Source organism: Drosophila persimilis, unplaced genomic scaffold (assembly GCF_003286085.1).
Source record: "Drosophila persimilis strain 14011-0111.01,24,50 unplaced genomic scaffold, DperRS2 tig00001516-arrow-arrow-pilon, whole genome shotgun sequence".
In the NCBI taxonomy this organism is placed as follows: Eukaryota; Metazoa; Arthropoda; class Insecta; order Diptera; family Drosophilidae; genus Drosophila; species Drosophila persimilis.
In genome coordinates this window covers 17020-33238 of record NW_020825510.1, presented here as the reverse complement: position 1 = coordinate 33238, position 16219 = coordinate 17020, and positions in this window count along the sequence as shown.

Here is a 16219-nt window from a genome sequence, read left to right as displayed (position 1 = left end):
TTCAGACGGCCGTTTTATTGTAAAGCTCCTATTTTCCGAACACCCTTCAGCCCTGGGGGAGTCGTTGGAAACCGCAACAAAAAGATTCCTAGCGTTGGAGCGGCGAAGCTCAACAGAAACTTGGAAGAGTTATGTGGACTTCATGGAAGAGTATGAAGGACTAGGACATATGAAGATTGAGCCAGCATCAAAAGTTCCCAAAAGGCACTACTTCATTTCACATCATTGTGTACTCAAACCTGAGAGCACCACCACAAAGCTTCGGGTAGTATTCGATGCCTCATGCAAATCAACAAGCGGGAAATCTTTGAACGACATTCTGCAGGCTGGACCCACCGTTCAGAGCGAACTTATGTCCATTCTGCTACCATTCTGTGCTATTCACAGCTACCGCCAAGTGTGGATGAATCCGGAGGATCAATTCCATCAGATGATAGTCTGGAGAAGCAATCCATCCGAAGAGATCAGGTACTATCGCCTGAAAACAGTAACATATGGGACAACAGCTGCTCCGTTCCTAGCAACGAAATGTCTGGATCATTTGGCAATACAATACAAAGACAGACTACCAGTAGGATCAACAACATTAAAAACAGATTTCTATGTTGACGACTGTCTAACTGGAGCAAACACGATTTCAGAGGCAATTCATGCTCGACAAGAACTAAATAAGATATTTCTACCGTCCGGATTCAAATTGCGCAAGTGGTGCTCCAACAATGAGCAACTTCTCCAAGGAATCCCCAAAGAGGATATTGTAACCGATGTAAAATTAGGAGAGACACTAGAGCACTACAGCGTGAAAACTCTGGGTCTCATCTGGATGCCGAAGAAGGATACATTGTGTGGACGAACACAGAAAAGCCAGGCTACACGCATCACCAAACGGGTGGTATGTTCCGAACTGGCCCAAATCTTTGACTCTTTGCACCGGTGGTAGTAAAGGCAAAAATCTTCATGCAACAACTTTGGGAGCTCAAACTGGATTGGGATAACGAATTACCATTACAACACCAAACCGAATGGAAAGAATACCGGGACGACTTACAAACATTGAACAAAATGCAAATTCCCCGGCATATCTACGATGGTAAAATTCCAGTTACCCAAGAACTCCATAAGTTTGTAGATGCATCAGAACGAGCATATGACGCAGCATAATATATGTACGCGCTACATACAAAAACAACCAAGTGTCAGTAAGACTGCTCTGTTCGAAATCACGTGTGGCGCCGACAGCCAAACAATCACTACCACTGTTAGAACTTTGTGCTGCAGTGAGCTCACAAACCGAGTCCGACAGGATCTGCACATGGACATTACAACGGTTTCAGGATGGTTTTGGAGTGATTCCACCGTTGTTTTATCCTGGATAAACGCATCGTCATCAACATACCATACCTTTGTGGCAAATCGAATAGCCAAAATCCAGGCATTAACAAATCAGACACAATGGCGTCACGACGTGTCATCGGCCAACAACGCAGCCGATGTCCTGTCGAGAGGAATCGCATTGTGGTGCTCAAGCATTAAGGGCAATCGCAAGACAACAATATTGGATTATCAATGACAAGACAATGGCTAGAAGCATCATCCACAGCTGTGTTAGATGCACCAAGGCTAGACCAAAGCTGATACACCAGATCATGGGCAATCTCCCAGCACAACGAGTCACACAAGCAAGCCCGTTTCTTAATGTAGGCGTCGACTACTGTGGACCAATCTCGATCCACCATAAGATCCGAGGCAAAAGACCCGATAAGGCGTACATCGCCGTGTTTTGCTACTTTTCCACAAAGGCAGTACACCTGGAGCTGGTAAGCGACCTGACCACAGATGCATTCTTGGCCGCCCTGCGTCGATTCTTAAGCAGACGTGGGAAGTGCCAAACTATTCATTGCGACAATGCAACGAACTTTGTGGGTGCAAACAACCAGCTTAAAGAATTAGAAGACTCTATATTCAGCTCAAAGGCAAGTGCTCTGATCACGAATCATTGCAACAAAAAGCAAGTGGATTTTAAATTCATTCCTCCCAGGGCTCCATCGTTTGGCGGCCTCTGGGAAGCGGCGGTAAAATCAGCAAAAAAGCTGTTGATAACAACCACCAACACAGCCTCATTGACATTTGAAGAACTAAACACAGTGATAATCCAAATTGAAGCAATTCTCAAATCTCGACCCATCACTCCAATGTCAAATGATCCCACTGATACAACAGCGCTCACCCCAGGACACTTCTTGATTGGTGAACCATTGACAACGCCTCCTGACGTCAATACTGATCATCAAGGAAGAACATTGGTCAAGCGCTGGGAATTGGTATCGCGTCTAAAGCATTCATTCTGGAAACAATGGTCTACAGAATACCTCCAAGAATTGCAAGCTCGGCATAAATGGAAGACCGCTTCACCAAACGTACCTGAAGGATTATTAGTTTTGGTTAAGAAAGACAACCTTCCTGTAATGAAGTGGCCAATGGGTCGCATCATTAAGACATATCCTGGACAGGACAACCACGTACGAGTGGTTGACGTTAAGACAGCATTTGGCGTATACAAGCGCCCGATCACTCGTCTAGCGCCGCTCTTTCCAGAAGATGTGGCAATCAAACGTTCCCACAACGTGATCAGTGACACCACGGAGATTGATGAGCCACCCACACAGCGAACAACAAAATTGTCACCCACATTAACATCAACATTAGTGGTGCTGTTGCTCATGCTTCCATTAGCATTGTCACAGTCAATAAATGTGACACAACTCGCAAACAAGCCTGGAATATTCTATGAGAAACTTGGAACATCAAGAATAGCAACGTCTGAGTGGACCATGATCGTATACTATGACTATTGGAAGGATATGCAACTAATGTCTGCTGGAATTTCAGAGTTACGATACATGTGCCCTGAATTAAAAAATATTCCGGCATGTAACTCCATAGTTCAACACTTTCAACATGTGCATTACGAGCTACAAGCAGGAAGCGTTTTAATGAAAAACTCTCGAAAACGCAGATCGCCGCTGGACATCATAGGAAATGTAGCAAGCAGTCTTTTAGGTGTTCTCTACGCAAAACACGCAGAAGAGATGACTCAAGTAATTGAGAAAGTGAAAACCAATGAAGACTTTTTACTACATCTGCTCCAAAACCAAACATCAATTGTCGACGCGACAATAAACGTAGTCAGAAAAGACAATGTAACAACTGATAATCGCCTAAAAGTTTTGGAACAGCATATGGCTACTATCAACCGAGAAAGAGGGTCATATCACAGCGATCATCTGACTCAAGCGTACTTAGGACTAATAGCACAATTAACCCTGCTCACAACAACTCTCCAACGAATGCAGTCCGACATATCTGATGTCCTAATCGGTATTCATCATCGGAGAATAAGCTCCACGCTGGTGTCTCCCGAGCAACTAATAGACCAACTAGACCAGATACGGGATAATTTGCCACAAGATCAAATGCTGCCGGTCACAACGAAGGAGGTGATTCAACTATACAGAATCATGCGAGCCGAAGGAACCCCGACTGCAAAACACGTCATCTTCAAGCTGACGCTACCGCTGGTCTCAACAGCTCAGCTCGAAGTTTTCAGCATCATCCCAATTCCGTTTTGGGATTCAACAAGCTGGAGTCTATTTGACCTCAGAACCACCATAGTAACGGTGAAAATCCACCGAGACCAGTTCATGGGCACTACCCAAGAAGAATTCCGACGTTGTCTTAAAGTACACAACGAGGAGTTAATCTGCTTTGACCATCAGACGATCTTCAATGTGGACAATTGCTGTGAGTTTCAACTGTTTAACAATCAACCATCAATCATCACGAGCTGCCACACCATCTCACCACCGTGCAGCACCATCAACTCGCGGCTTACGCAACCCTAGCAATATTAATTCTATTGATCATTGCCTTCATTTTCCGGGAGAAGTATCTAATATGGAAACCAAGGCCATCAAATCACGATCCAGCCATGTCATCACCCCCTATACCCCTTGCACGCCGGTTTGCCGTCGACTTGAGCGATGGTTGAACACCAGTTCAACGGCCGGGAGAATGTTCAGCCACAGACATGTATTTAATGAATATTAGGAATATACAGTGCAATCTCATACACAAATACTCATAAATAAAATTGTCCATGTCACTTCATGTGAATGAATATGACGACACGAAAAATACATTAGCAACTAAGAATAGACAATAGCACTTGTATACTCGAACCCACCAAAAGGGATCAAGCAATAAACTATCTACTTTATTGCTGCCAAGTACCTAAGTAAATGCACTGAAATGTAACCCCCGCACAGAGTAAGTGTACCCAATCTAAAAATACACTCACAAGGAGCCTGTGCGTTCCTTCCCATAGAATAAGAGTACCACTGCTAGCTATATAAGGAGATGCATTTGTTCAATAAAACTCAGTATCAGAAAAAGTACCATAGCTGCCTGTCACTCATCTTCCATCGCAATCATCAGGGGCTGTCGCCGTGTCTTCAGATCCTCCCTTGCGCACCGTAGGATACCCTCTCCGCAGTCCAACTGGTTCAAGTTCTAGTTGCGACGACCAAACTGTAGACGGTTTATGTACCGAATGCAACCCAGCTTCCTACACACACACACACACACACACATTAACAATATCTTTCACCTGAACTGCGGTAACATTAATAAATTTTCATTATTTTCGGAGGAAAATTGAAATATCCCCTTGGCTTATAATAGGTTAATCGGAGGATCCAAGGATTGGAAACTATATTGCTATATTTTGGTATTCCGTCGAATATTATTAGCTATATAGAACATTTAACCATGCGCACATAATTTTATCCGATTAATGAATCTATTTTCCACTTGACTTGCTGATTTTTATACCCGATACTCAAAATGAGTATTGGGGTATATTAGATTTGTGGTGAAAGTGGATGTGTGTAACGTCCAGAAGGAATCGTTTCCGACCCCATAAAGTATACATATTCTTGATCAGCATCAATAGCCGAGTCGATTGAGCCCTGTCTGTCTGTCCGTCTGTCCGTCCGTCCGTCCATCCGTCCGTCCGTCCGTCCGTCCCCTTCAGCGCCTAGTGCTCAAAGACTATAAGAGCTAGAGCAACCATGTTTTGGATCCAGACTTCTGTGATATGTCACTGCTACAAAAATATTTCAAAACTTCGCCCCGCCCACTTCCGCCCCCACAAAGGACGAATATCTGTGGCATCCACAATTTCGACGATACGAGAAAACTAAAAACGCGGAATCGTAGAAGATGACTATATCTTCTAGAGTGCAAAATCTCCACCAGATCGTATAATTATTATAGCCTGAATCAAGAAAACAATTTCATTCCTTCTCGCTCTGTCTCTCTCTCTAACACACAGGTTTCATGGTCGGTTTTGTTAATTGCAAAATATGAGTTCAAGGATCTCAGATCCCATAAGAGCCAGAGCAACCAAATTTGGTATCCACACTCCTGTGATATCGGACCTTATCCGTTTCGTGTCCAAATTTTGCCACACCCCCTTCCGCCCCCGAAAACGACGAAAATCTGGGGCATCCACAAATCTAAGAGACTATTAAGGCTAGAGTAACCAAATTTGGTATCCGCACTCCTGTTAGATCTCACTATAAAACGTATATCTCAAAATTTCGCCCCACCCCCTTCCGCCGCCACAAAGGACGAAAATCTGTTGCATCCACAATATTACAGATTCGAGAAAATTAAAAACGCAGAATCATAGATAATGACCATATCGATCAGATTGCTGAATCTGAATGAGATCAGATTAGTTTTATAGCCAAAAGGAACAGATCAATTTTCAGTGGCTACGCAGCGCCCGACGTCACGCTCAGACTTATTTTCTGTCTCTCTCGCACGCACTCTTTGTCGTGTTGTTTAATATTAGCGGCGTCTGCCGGAGGAGAGCCATACTGACTTAGTATCGGGTATAACTGTAGAGATGCGGTGTCCGCAGCAACTCACAACGTTCCCCCTCGTTTTTTATACCCGATACTCAAAATGAGTATTGGGGTATATTAGATTTGTGGTAAAAGTGTATGTGTGTAACGTCCAGAAGGAATCGTTTCCGACCCCATAAAGTATATATATTATTGATCAGCATCAATAGCCGAGTCGATTGAGCCATGTCTATCTGTCCGTCCGTCCGTCTGTCCGTCTGTCCGTCCCCTTCAGCGCCTAATGCTCAAAGACTATAAGAGCTAGAGCAACGATGTTTTGGATCCAGACTTCTGTGATATGTCACTGCTCCAAAAATATTTCAAAACTTTGCCCCGCCCACTTCCGCCCCCACAAAGGGCGAAAATCTGTGGCATCCACAATTTCGACGATACGAGAAAACTAAAATCAGAATCGTAGAAGATGACTATATCTTCTAGAGTGCAAAATCTGAACCAGATCGTATAATTATTACAGCCAGAATCACGAAAACAGTTTCAATCTTTCTCGCTCTGTCTCACTCTAACACACAGGTTTCATGGTCGGTTTTGCCAATTGCAAAATATGAGTTCAAGGATCTCAGAACCCATAAGAGCTAGAGCAACCAAATTTGGTATCCACACTCCTGTGATATCGGACCTTGACCGTTTTGTGTCAAAATTTCGCCACACCCCCTTCCGCCCCCGCAAAGGACGAAAATCTGGGGCAACCACAAATCTCAGAGACTATTAAGGCTAGAGTAACCAAATTTGGTACACACACTCCTTTAAGATGTCACTATAAAACGTATATCTCATCCGCCCCCACAAAGGACGAAAATCTGTTGCATCCACAATATTGCAGATTCGAGAAAACTAAAAACGCAGAATCATAGAGAATGACTATATGTATCCGGTTGCTGAATTTGGATCAGATCAGATAATTTTTGTAGCCAAAAGGAACAAATCAATTTGCATTGGCTACGCAGCGCCCGACGTCACGCTCAGACTGATTTTCTGTCTCTCTCGCACGCATTCTTTGTCGTGTCGTTTAATATTAGCGGCGTCTGCCGGAGGAGACTGACTTAGCATCGGGTATAACTGTAGAGTTGCGGTGTCCGCAGCAACTCACAACGTTCCCCCTCGTTTTTCTTTTAAATTTATTATATATATAAATAAATATTGCTAATACTGTAACAGGTAACGAAGCAGGAGGCTAGGATCTGAAACGGTAGACGAGCAGATGGAGGGTATGATCGAGATCCATTGCTGCCGATCTCATGGTTAGTCGGGTAGAGTGGGGGTTGGGGTAGGGAGAGATCGCGTCACGATCGTGTGCGGTTCAAGGTTCAGACGGAAGAAATTTACAGAGAAATGATAGTGTAGGGAGATGAGTCAGCGGAACTAGGTTAGGTTAGGTTGAGGCGGCTGCCGGGCTCGCTCGGAGCCCGTCAGACTTAGGCCGGTTTCGGCCCGTTGTGATACCGCATAGGATCATTTCCTTCCTGCGTTGTGAGACTTCCTGTCAGCAATTATCCCATCCAGATGCTCTCACAAAGTTCGCTATCCTTCTGGGACATAGTTTGGACATCTCTGAGATGTCGTGTAGAAAGGCTGAGCCCAGGTGCTGTAGCCTTCTTCTGCTGAGAGCCGGGCAGGAGCAGAACAGATGTTCCACTGTCTCCTCCTCTTCCTCGTCTCTACAGCTGCGACAAAAATCGTTATGTGGGGCCCCCAGCCTGTTAGCGTGGGTGCCTATTAGCCAGTGTCCCGTGAGGGAACGTGTGACTACGCTGCACCTTTTCCTGCTTAACTTGAGGAGCTCGGAGGTGCGCTTCATGTCCATGGTCGGCCATGTTTGCCGAGTTGTGCGACATCGTGGCACTGTTTGCCACATATCGTTTTTTAGTCGCTTGTATTGTTCCCTTATGATGAGCTTACAGGTGGCCATTGGCATACAGATATCCTCCTTGTCTTGGAGAAGGGGGATTGTAGTGCCAGATCTGGCCAGCTCGTCCGCTATACAGTTGCCCTCGATGTCCCGGTGGCCCGGGACCCAAATTAGGCTAATAGCAAATTGCTGAGCCATCTCGTGCAGAGATTTGCGGCAGTCTGCCACGGTGGCCGAGTTCGAGGAAATCGCGCTTAGCGATTTGATCGCAGCCTGGCTGTCGCTATAAATGTTTAGCTTGGTTGCCGTGACGGCAGCCGCTTGTAGGCAGTCTAGTGCCTCCCTGATTGCTATGACTTCCGCTTGAAAGACACTGCAATGATCTGGGAGTCTGAAGGAATGCCTTATGTTTAGCTGTTCAGAGTAGATTCCCCCTCCGACTCTGTCGTCCAGCTTTGATCCATCTGTGAAGATGCTTATGGCCCCATCAGGGCCTGGGAGTCCCTCGAGCCATTCGTCTCTATGAGGGATGATTGTGTCGAAGGGAGTGTCTGTATACTCTCTTGGAACTTGGTAGTCTGTTTTTGAGGGGACGGTACTGCTATTTAATATGGCTGAGTGACCTATGCACTGTGTCACCCATTGATCTGAGTCTCTTAGACGTATTGCTGCTGCTTGTGCCCGTTCCTTCCCTGCGAGTTCAAGGCTCTGTAGGCATAGGATGGCATTTAGCGCATCATTTGGGGTGGTGCGGAGAGCTCCGCTGATGCATAGGGCGGCAGTCCGCTGGACTTTGCCTAGTTGCTTGGTGATCGCCCTTTTTGATAGGGCTGGCCACCACACCGTAACTCCGTAGAGTAGTATTGGTCTAACTATAGCTTGATATATCCATTGGACTATGCTTGGGATCATACCCCATCTTAGCCCAATAGCTTTTTTGCATGTATAGAGTGCAGTCATTGCCTTCTTCACTCTGTCTTTGACATTCAGGTTCCAGCTAAGCTTCTTGTCAATTACCAACCCTAAGTAACTGGCACTGTCGCTAAAGGAGAGCCTGCATCCTTGTAGTATTGGAGGGTTGAGGGGCGGGACCTTGTATTTATTTGTGAATAATACGAGTTCCGTTTTTGAGGGATTTACTCCCAGACCGCGCGATTCCGTCCAATCCGACAGTTGCGCTAGCTTTGTGGACATTAAGTCGCACAGTGTTTGGGGGTATTTCCCCGAGAAAATAATCGCAACGTCATCCGCATAGGCCACGACTTTGCAGCCCCCCCCCCCCCCCCCCCCCTCCAGGTCCCATAGAATCTTGTTGACTGCTATGTTCCACAGAAGAGGAGACAGGACACCACCTTGCGGGGTGCCTCTGTTGACATACCTTGACTGGGCGGACGATCCCATCGATGATGTCACCGTCCTGCATGTGAGCAATTGATCAATGAGCATCACCAAGTGACGGTCCACCCCCAGGTCAGTCAGGGCTTCTGTAATGGCACCCGGTACAACGTTGTTGAAAGCTCCCTCAATATCGAGAAAGGCTATGAGTGAGTACTCTTTGTGATGCAGAGATTTCTCTACCGCAGAGATCACTTCATGAAGAGCCGTTTCCGTGGATTTTCCTTTCCGGTAGGCATGCTGTGCGCCTGACAGCAACTGAGGGTGTATAGTTGTCCTCAGTTGCAGCCCGACGAGTCTCTCAAAGGTTTTGAGGAGGAAGGACGATAGGCTGATTGGTCTAAAGTCTTTTGCAGCTGAGTGCGAGGCTTTCCCAGCTTTGGGAATGAAGACTATCTTTGCCTTAAGCCATGTTCGCGGGATTGTACCCACAGCCAGTATCTTCCTGAAGATACCTTGTAGCCAGTTTATGGCCGTATCCCCGGCCTTCTGAAGTTGGGCCGGGATTACCTGGTCTGGGCCTGGCGATTTGAACGGGTTGAAGCTGTTTATTGCCCAGCTTATGTTATGTTTTGTGAGGATGTGATCCATCGAGGTTACCGGTCCCTCTCCTGGAAGATGTGCCGTCTCGATGGTTGTGCACCCTGGAAAATGTGTGTCTAGTAGAATGTGCAGGGACTCCTCACTGGAGTTAGTCCACGTGCCGTCATTCCTTTTAAGATACCCTACCGAGGGGTTAGTTTTTGAGAGAATCTTGCGAAGCCTTGCGGCCTCTGATGTTTCCTCAATTTCCGAGCAAAATTTTTGCCAAGAGGCCCTTTTTGCTTTCCTTGTTTCCTTTTTATATAGTGACAGACTGATTTTATAGTCTGCCCAGTGGCTCTCCTCGTTCGCGCTTTTGGCCCTGTTGAAAAGGGTCCTGCAGCTTTTACGTAGGATGTCTATTTGTTTTGACCACCAGGGGGGTTTCTTTTTCCCCCTAGGTTTGCTAGAGGGGCATGCTGCCGCGAAGGCTTTGTTGCATGCCTCTGTGAACCTGTTCACTAGGCGATCTAGGTCGTCTTTTGTGTCAGGGCATGATGGTGCTTTGGAGGGGAGTAAGTCCTCCAGGGCTGAGCTATATTTTTCCCAGTTGGCTTTCCTGGGATTAATATAGTCCTTAGGTTTCGGACACTCGAGGGATAGTGTGGTCTCGATGTATCTGTGGTCAGAGAAGGAGTGGTCATCAAGGACTTGCCAACTCTTGACTATGTCTAACAGGTTGGAAGACACTAGGGTGATGTCAATAACCTCCTGTCGATTTTTAATTATAAAAGTGGGGTCGTTGCCCCGATTACAAATAAATAGATTTGAGTTAAGGATGAAGCTGAAAAGTGACTCACCCCTTACATTTGTGTTCGAGCTCCCCCATTGAGTGTGGTGAGCTTTGGCATCGCAACCTATTAATAGGTCTATGTCCGACCTCTCGCTGTCGCGACCCCAAGGTCGTTGGGGGGATCGTTTCCCTCATGGGCCATGTAGGACGACATCAGCCTTAGATGTGTCCCTTTCAGCTCTAGGCTTGCCGCCGTGTTGTCGCTATCGCTATAATTATGGAGCAGAAAGATATTAAGGTGCTTTCTGGCGAGAATGCAGGTGCGGGTTTTACCTTCATGTTGAGCTACAATTATCTTGTACTCCTTCGACCCTAATCCACAAACCTTGTCTCCCACTATCCAAGGTTCCTGGATCAGGGCTACGTCTGCTCCGCTCTCTTCGAGGCGGAGTATAAGAGCAGCGGATGCTGCTTTACAGTGGTGGAGATTGATCTGAAGGAGCCTCAGGGACATCCTTAGTGTTCTCCACCACTGTAATGTCGGCATCCGGATCGTCCTCGACTTCCTCGTGGCAACACATCGCCTCGAAGTCGCATCTCAGCGTGCCATCGGTGGAGTAGCCCTTTGGGTCTATCTCTGTGTGATCGTCGGGTGCTTCGATCTCCGAGGCAGCGTCCTGCTCGACTGGCTTGTCGACAGGACGTGCCTCGGCCGCCGCATCGGACTTGTAGACCTTTACGGTCACAGAGCTGAACCCAAAATTGAGCTCGCCTTTGGCAGCCTCAATCGGGGCCAGCGACTCTTTGTTGAGGACGACCACCGCCTGGTTTGTGGGGCCCTGTGTCGTCTCAACTTTGACCACCTTCCAATCCGCTGTTGGGAGGTGGGGGTTGCATCTTTGCAGCATTTTTAGGATACGCTCCGGCTCCTTCATGGAGGCGGGCACCCAGACTCTCGCCCTTGGTCTACTGGGCACTTCGCTCCAGTCTACAGCGACGAGCTTCGCCCCTGGGTAGACTTCCCCGACTTGCGCTACCGCTGCTTTGTACAGCTGTACGGAGCGCTCATCTTCACAGGCTACGATTTTTATGCAGCCCTGGTACCAGCCCATGTCTCTGCAGACGGGGGGGGGGGTCCAGGCTGCTTTTCCAACAGCTCGAAGCAGCGGTCGGCCAGTGCCGCTTCCACCCACTTCCACTGGTTCCTAGGGATCCGGGAGTCCACGCTGCCTTTGTCCAGGACGCCAATTAGCGTCCTTTCTCTGGCAATCTGCGCGAACGATGCGTTAGGCAGCACTCTGGAGCGCTTCGGTGTCGGCCCCGGAGTCTCCTGCGAGCGCTGCCTTTTTTGCTGAGGGGCTTCCTTCTTCGGTGCTTCCTTGCCAAAGTTCGGCAGCACCTTCGAGGCCCACTCGACCTTCTTAATCCATTTGTCCGTCGGGCTGGACATCTGGCTTGCGTTCTGCCGACGGAGTATGTTGCCAGCACTCCTTCTGTCGGCATATGTAAAGGATTTGGCTTTGACACTAGTAGATGGTGACTCATCCCCCTCCACTTTACCAGCAGGCAGAGCAGCCGCAGGATTGCATAGCCACTCTGCCAAGGTACCGGTTTTGGGAGCCAATTCACCACCCACCCCGACACCGGGATGGGACCCCTTTGGGCTCTCCCTAGCATCTTCCGCCGCGCAGGTTTTCCCTGCTGATTTGCGGGTCGGGCCAGGCCTTTGGGCCGCTGCCTTCCCCTGTTTGGGATTGCTCCCTGTTGGCATTTGGGGAGTGCCAGACTCATTTTGTTTGTTTTTAAATTCTTCCATTCTTTTCCCACGAGCTGCAGAGAAGGGGTACGGTCCGTCCGGGCAGAGATCCACGTTGCCCGGATAAGGCATACTTAGAACAGGGGGCTGCCAAGTCCCTGAGCTCTCCGTTAACGACTGGGCTAGTTTTATATACCGGGCCCCCAGCCAGGCTGACTCTCGGCACGGGTCGAATAACACTCTTAGTCCGGCCCGGTGTGAGCTGAATGTGGGGGGTTGGGATGTGGGTAGGTAGTGTGTAGGGATAGGGGAGTGTGTGAGCTACTTATACGAGGCGGCACCACAAGCGCATCGTCAGTGTTGCTACTTCGCGAACACCCGCTGGCTGTCCGGGGCTGCTTATTTTCGGTACTCTCCCTAGGGATGTCCGATTATTCGCAGCTGACCTACCTATATGACCTGTATATAGGTAGGTCGTTCGCTATCCGCAACCTGCGACCCGTCCGGTGGCCTCAGCTAGGCCCCCTTTGAGCCACCTCACGAGCTCATCAGACCAGACAGCGGAACTAATTCGAGCGGGAATTGCTTGCGGTGTCATTGCACCTCGGTATGCCCACCCTTCCTTGATCGCACCGGTCCAAATAGGCTGAGTAATGGGTAACGATCCCTAAAATAAACGCTCTACTTCTGCTAGGTTACGTCATCTCGGCGCCACATGATCCTTAATAACGGCAACAATTAACGGGAATTCATTACAAACAGTTTATTCATTAAACTTTTCTACAAGCTCTCATGGCTGCTAAGTGGTTATATATATATAAAGGCTACTAAAGTAATAAGGAAAATATGTTCAAATAAGCTGCAATTAAGATTAATTATATATATAAAAATATCATGATGAAAGATCCTATTAGACTAGGGTCAACTAATTATAAAGAGTATATTCAGGAATAATGGTAATTACGTTACACAAATATAAATATATTCGAAAGGTTTTCAGTTTAATTGTGTAACAAGTCAACGATATATTTCTATACGTCAGTAGGGGATGGATTGGAGGGGATGTCGAGGTCACTGCCGGTGGGGATTCTCTGGTTCCGTGCTCATTCGGTAACTTGTGGGGGGGGGGTCGTTTGACCGCGTCTCGACTCATACTACATAAACTTTAAAATTTTAGAATCCCGTGACTCTACAGGGAGCTAACTCCGAAAACAACAATTTGCATATTCCGATCATAGCCGAAATGAAATGGCACAATCATACATAGGGCGTACTCGAAAGTACTAGGGGCTTTCGGCGTGAGGTCTTGAGATGGAAGTCGACACACACAATTTTGTACCCACCCTTCCATGATTTCCAGTGGTGCGAAATGTTCTGGAAATCCCTAATATTCTCACCCTACCCCCTTACGTCACCATGTCACCAGGAAATTAGAAGTCTACTCCATATTCATGGCTGACAAAATTCAATATATTTCTTTGGACTTAATACTAGACATGTGGCTACATCATCAAAACCGAGCGAACAAGTGTTTCACTACCGGAAAGAACACAAGTCTTTAATTAACCAGTAGGCAAATCAAGGGAAAGAAATTAATGGAAATGGAAAAATATGAGGCTTAATCTCTAAAGGAGAAAGAGAAACGTTTTAGATATTTATAGAGGTATGTATATATAAACGAGAGCGTATGTGAATATAATATATGATATTAGAAGTAAGGAAATTAAATATGTATAAAAAAAAAACGAAAAATTAAAAAATTATAAAAAGCCGAGGGGGTCACACCAGCGTACCGCCATGGTGAGCCAAAACGCAATTTAATTAAAAATAAAAAAAAAAACATTTTTATGGTTGTTGGTTTAAGGAGATTAAAAAAAATTTTCTTTTTTTTGTTGTTAGTGTATTTGTCGGCTACGTTTCAGTGCATTACAAAAATGCATGGAAAGCGAGCACTGCCAGCTTAAAGCAGAATTGGCAACGACGAGAACGAAAAGCTTCGAGCGTGGGGAACGCAAGCGTTGCGCTCTCTTATCAGCAGCGGCTGGCCGCTGCGCATGCCTTTTACGATTTTACGAATTCAGGCGCAAAAGAGAACAAGGAAATTGGGTCACTTACAGCTTCAATACAGTAAAAAACGAGGGAGAACGTTGTGAGTTGCTGCGGACACCACAACTCTACAGTTATACCCGATACTAAGTCAGTATGGCTCTCCTCCGGCAGACGCCGCTAATATTAAACGACACGACAAAGAGTGCGTGCGAGAGAGACAGAAAATCAGTCTGAGCGTAACGTCGGTCGCTGCGTAGCCAGTGCAAATTGATTTGTTCCTTTTGGCTATAAAAATTATCTGATCTGATCCAAATTCAGCAACTGGATAGATATGGTCATTCTCTATGATTCTGCGTTTTTAGTTTTCTCGAATCTGCAATATTGTGGATGCAACTTATTCTCGTCCTTTGTGGGGGCGGAAGGGGGTGGGGCGAAATTCTGAGATATACGTTTTATAGTGAGATCTAACAAAAGTGCGGATACCAAATTTGGTTACTCTAGCCTTAATAGTCTCTGAGATTTGTGGATGCCCCAGATTTTCGTCGTTTTCGGGGGCGGAAGGGGGTGTGGCTAAATTTTGACACAAAACGGTCAAGGTCCGATATCACAGGAGTGTGGATACCAAATTTGGTGGCTCTAGCTCTTATAGGTTCTGAGATCCTTGAACTCATATTTTGCAATTGGCAAAACCGACCATGAAACCTGTGTGTTAGAGAGAGACAGAGCGAGAAAGAATGAAATTGTTTTCTTGATTCTGGCTATAATAATTATACGATCTGGTTGAGATTTTACACTCTAGAACATATAGTCATCCTCTACGATTCTGCGTTTTTGGTTTTATCGTATCGTCGAAAAATGTGGATGCCACGGATTTTCGTCCTTTGTGGGGGCGGAAGTGGGCGGGGCGAAGTATTGAAATATTTTTGTAGCAGTGACATATCACAGAAATCTGGATCCAAAACATCGTTGCTCTAGCTCTTATAGTCTTTGAGCATTGGGCGCTGAAGGGGACGGACAGACGGACGGACGGACAGACGGACAGACAGACATGGCTCAATCGACTCGGCTATTGATGCTGATCAAGAATATATACATATACTTTATGGGGTCGGAAACGATTCCTTCTGGACGTTACACACATCCACTTTTACCACAAATCTAATATACCCCAATACTCATTTTGAGTATCGGGTATAAAAAATCACCGCGTCGGTCGTGCAATACCCTGTCTGCAGCTATATACAAAAGGAGATATATATACCATCTACCAAAGGAGATCCAAGTGGAGCATCCAGCATCAGAAGAGGAGAGTACAGCACCTGGAATTTCCAATCTTATCAAGAGGTATTTGTGCAAAAAATTTAAAGCTCGAGTGAATACGAAAAGATTAAAAAACTCGCAATTATTGTCTTGTGCTGAAACAATTGCACTAACCCTGTTGGACGCAATAACTACACATATAACTCATTTGAACTGCAATCGCTGTCACCCCTTTCCCCTTACTCGTTTTCGTTGTGTCAAATATATGTAAAGTTGGGTCGTTGGCCAAGCACGCATACCAATACGCAGCTGCAGCGGTGAATTTTTTCGTCTCGCTTTCGCTCCTCACCGTTGCTTATCGTTGTTCTTTTGTTTGGCGCGCTTGATCCAAACCAAACACCAAGTGACGCGCTACCCTGTTTTCGTCGGGTATATTCGTTTGGTGTCAGTAGGATCCAACTATCAATTAAGACAAAGTCGTGCCTCGCAAATCAATTTAGCGTCGATCGTTGTCGGATCGTATACACAACATCGATTCTTCAGAACTACAGCGGTGAAAATTTTCGTTTTCGCTTGTCACCATTGCTGTTCGTTGCTATTCTTGTGTG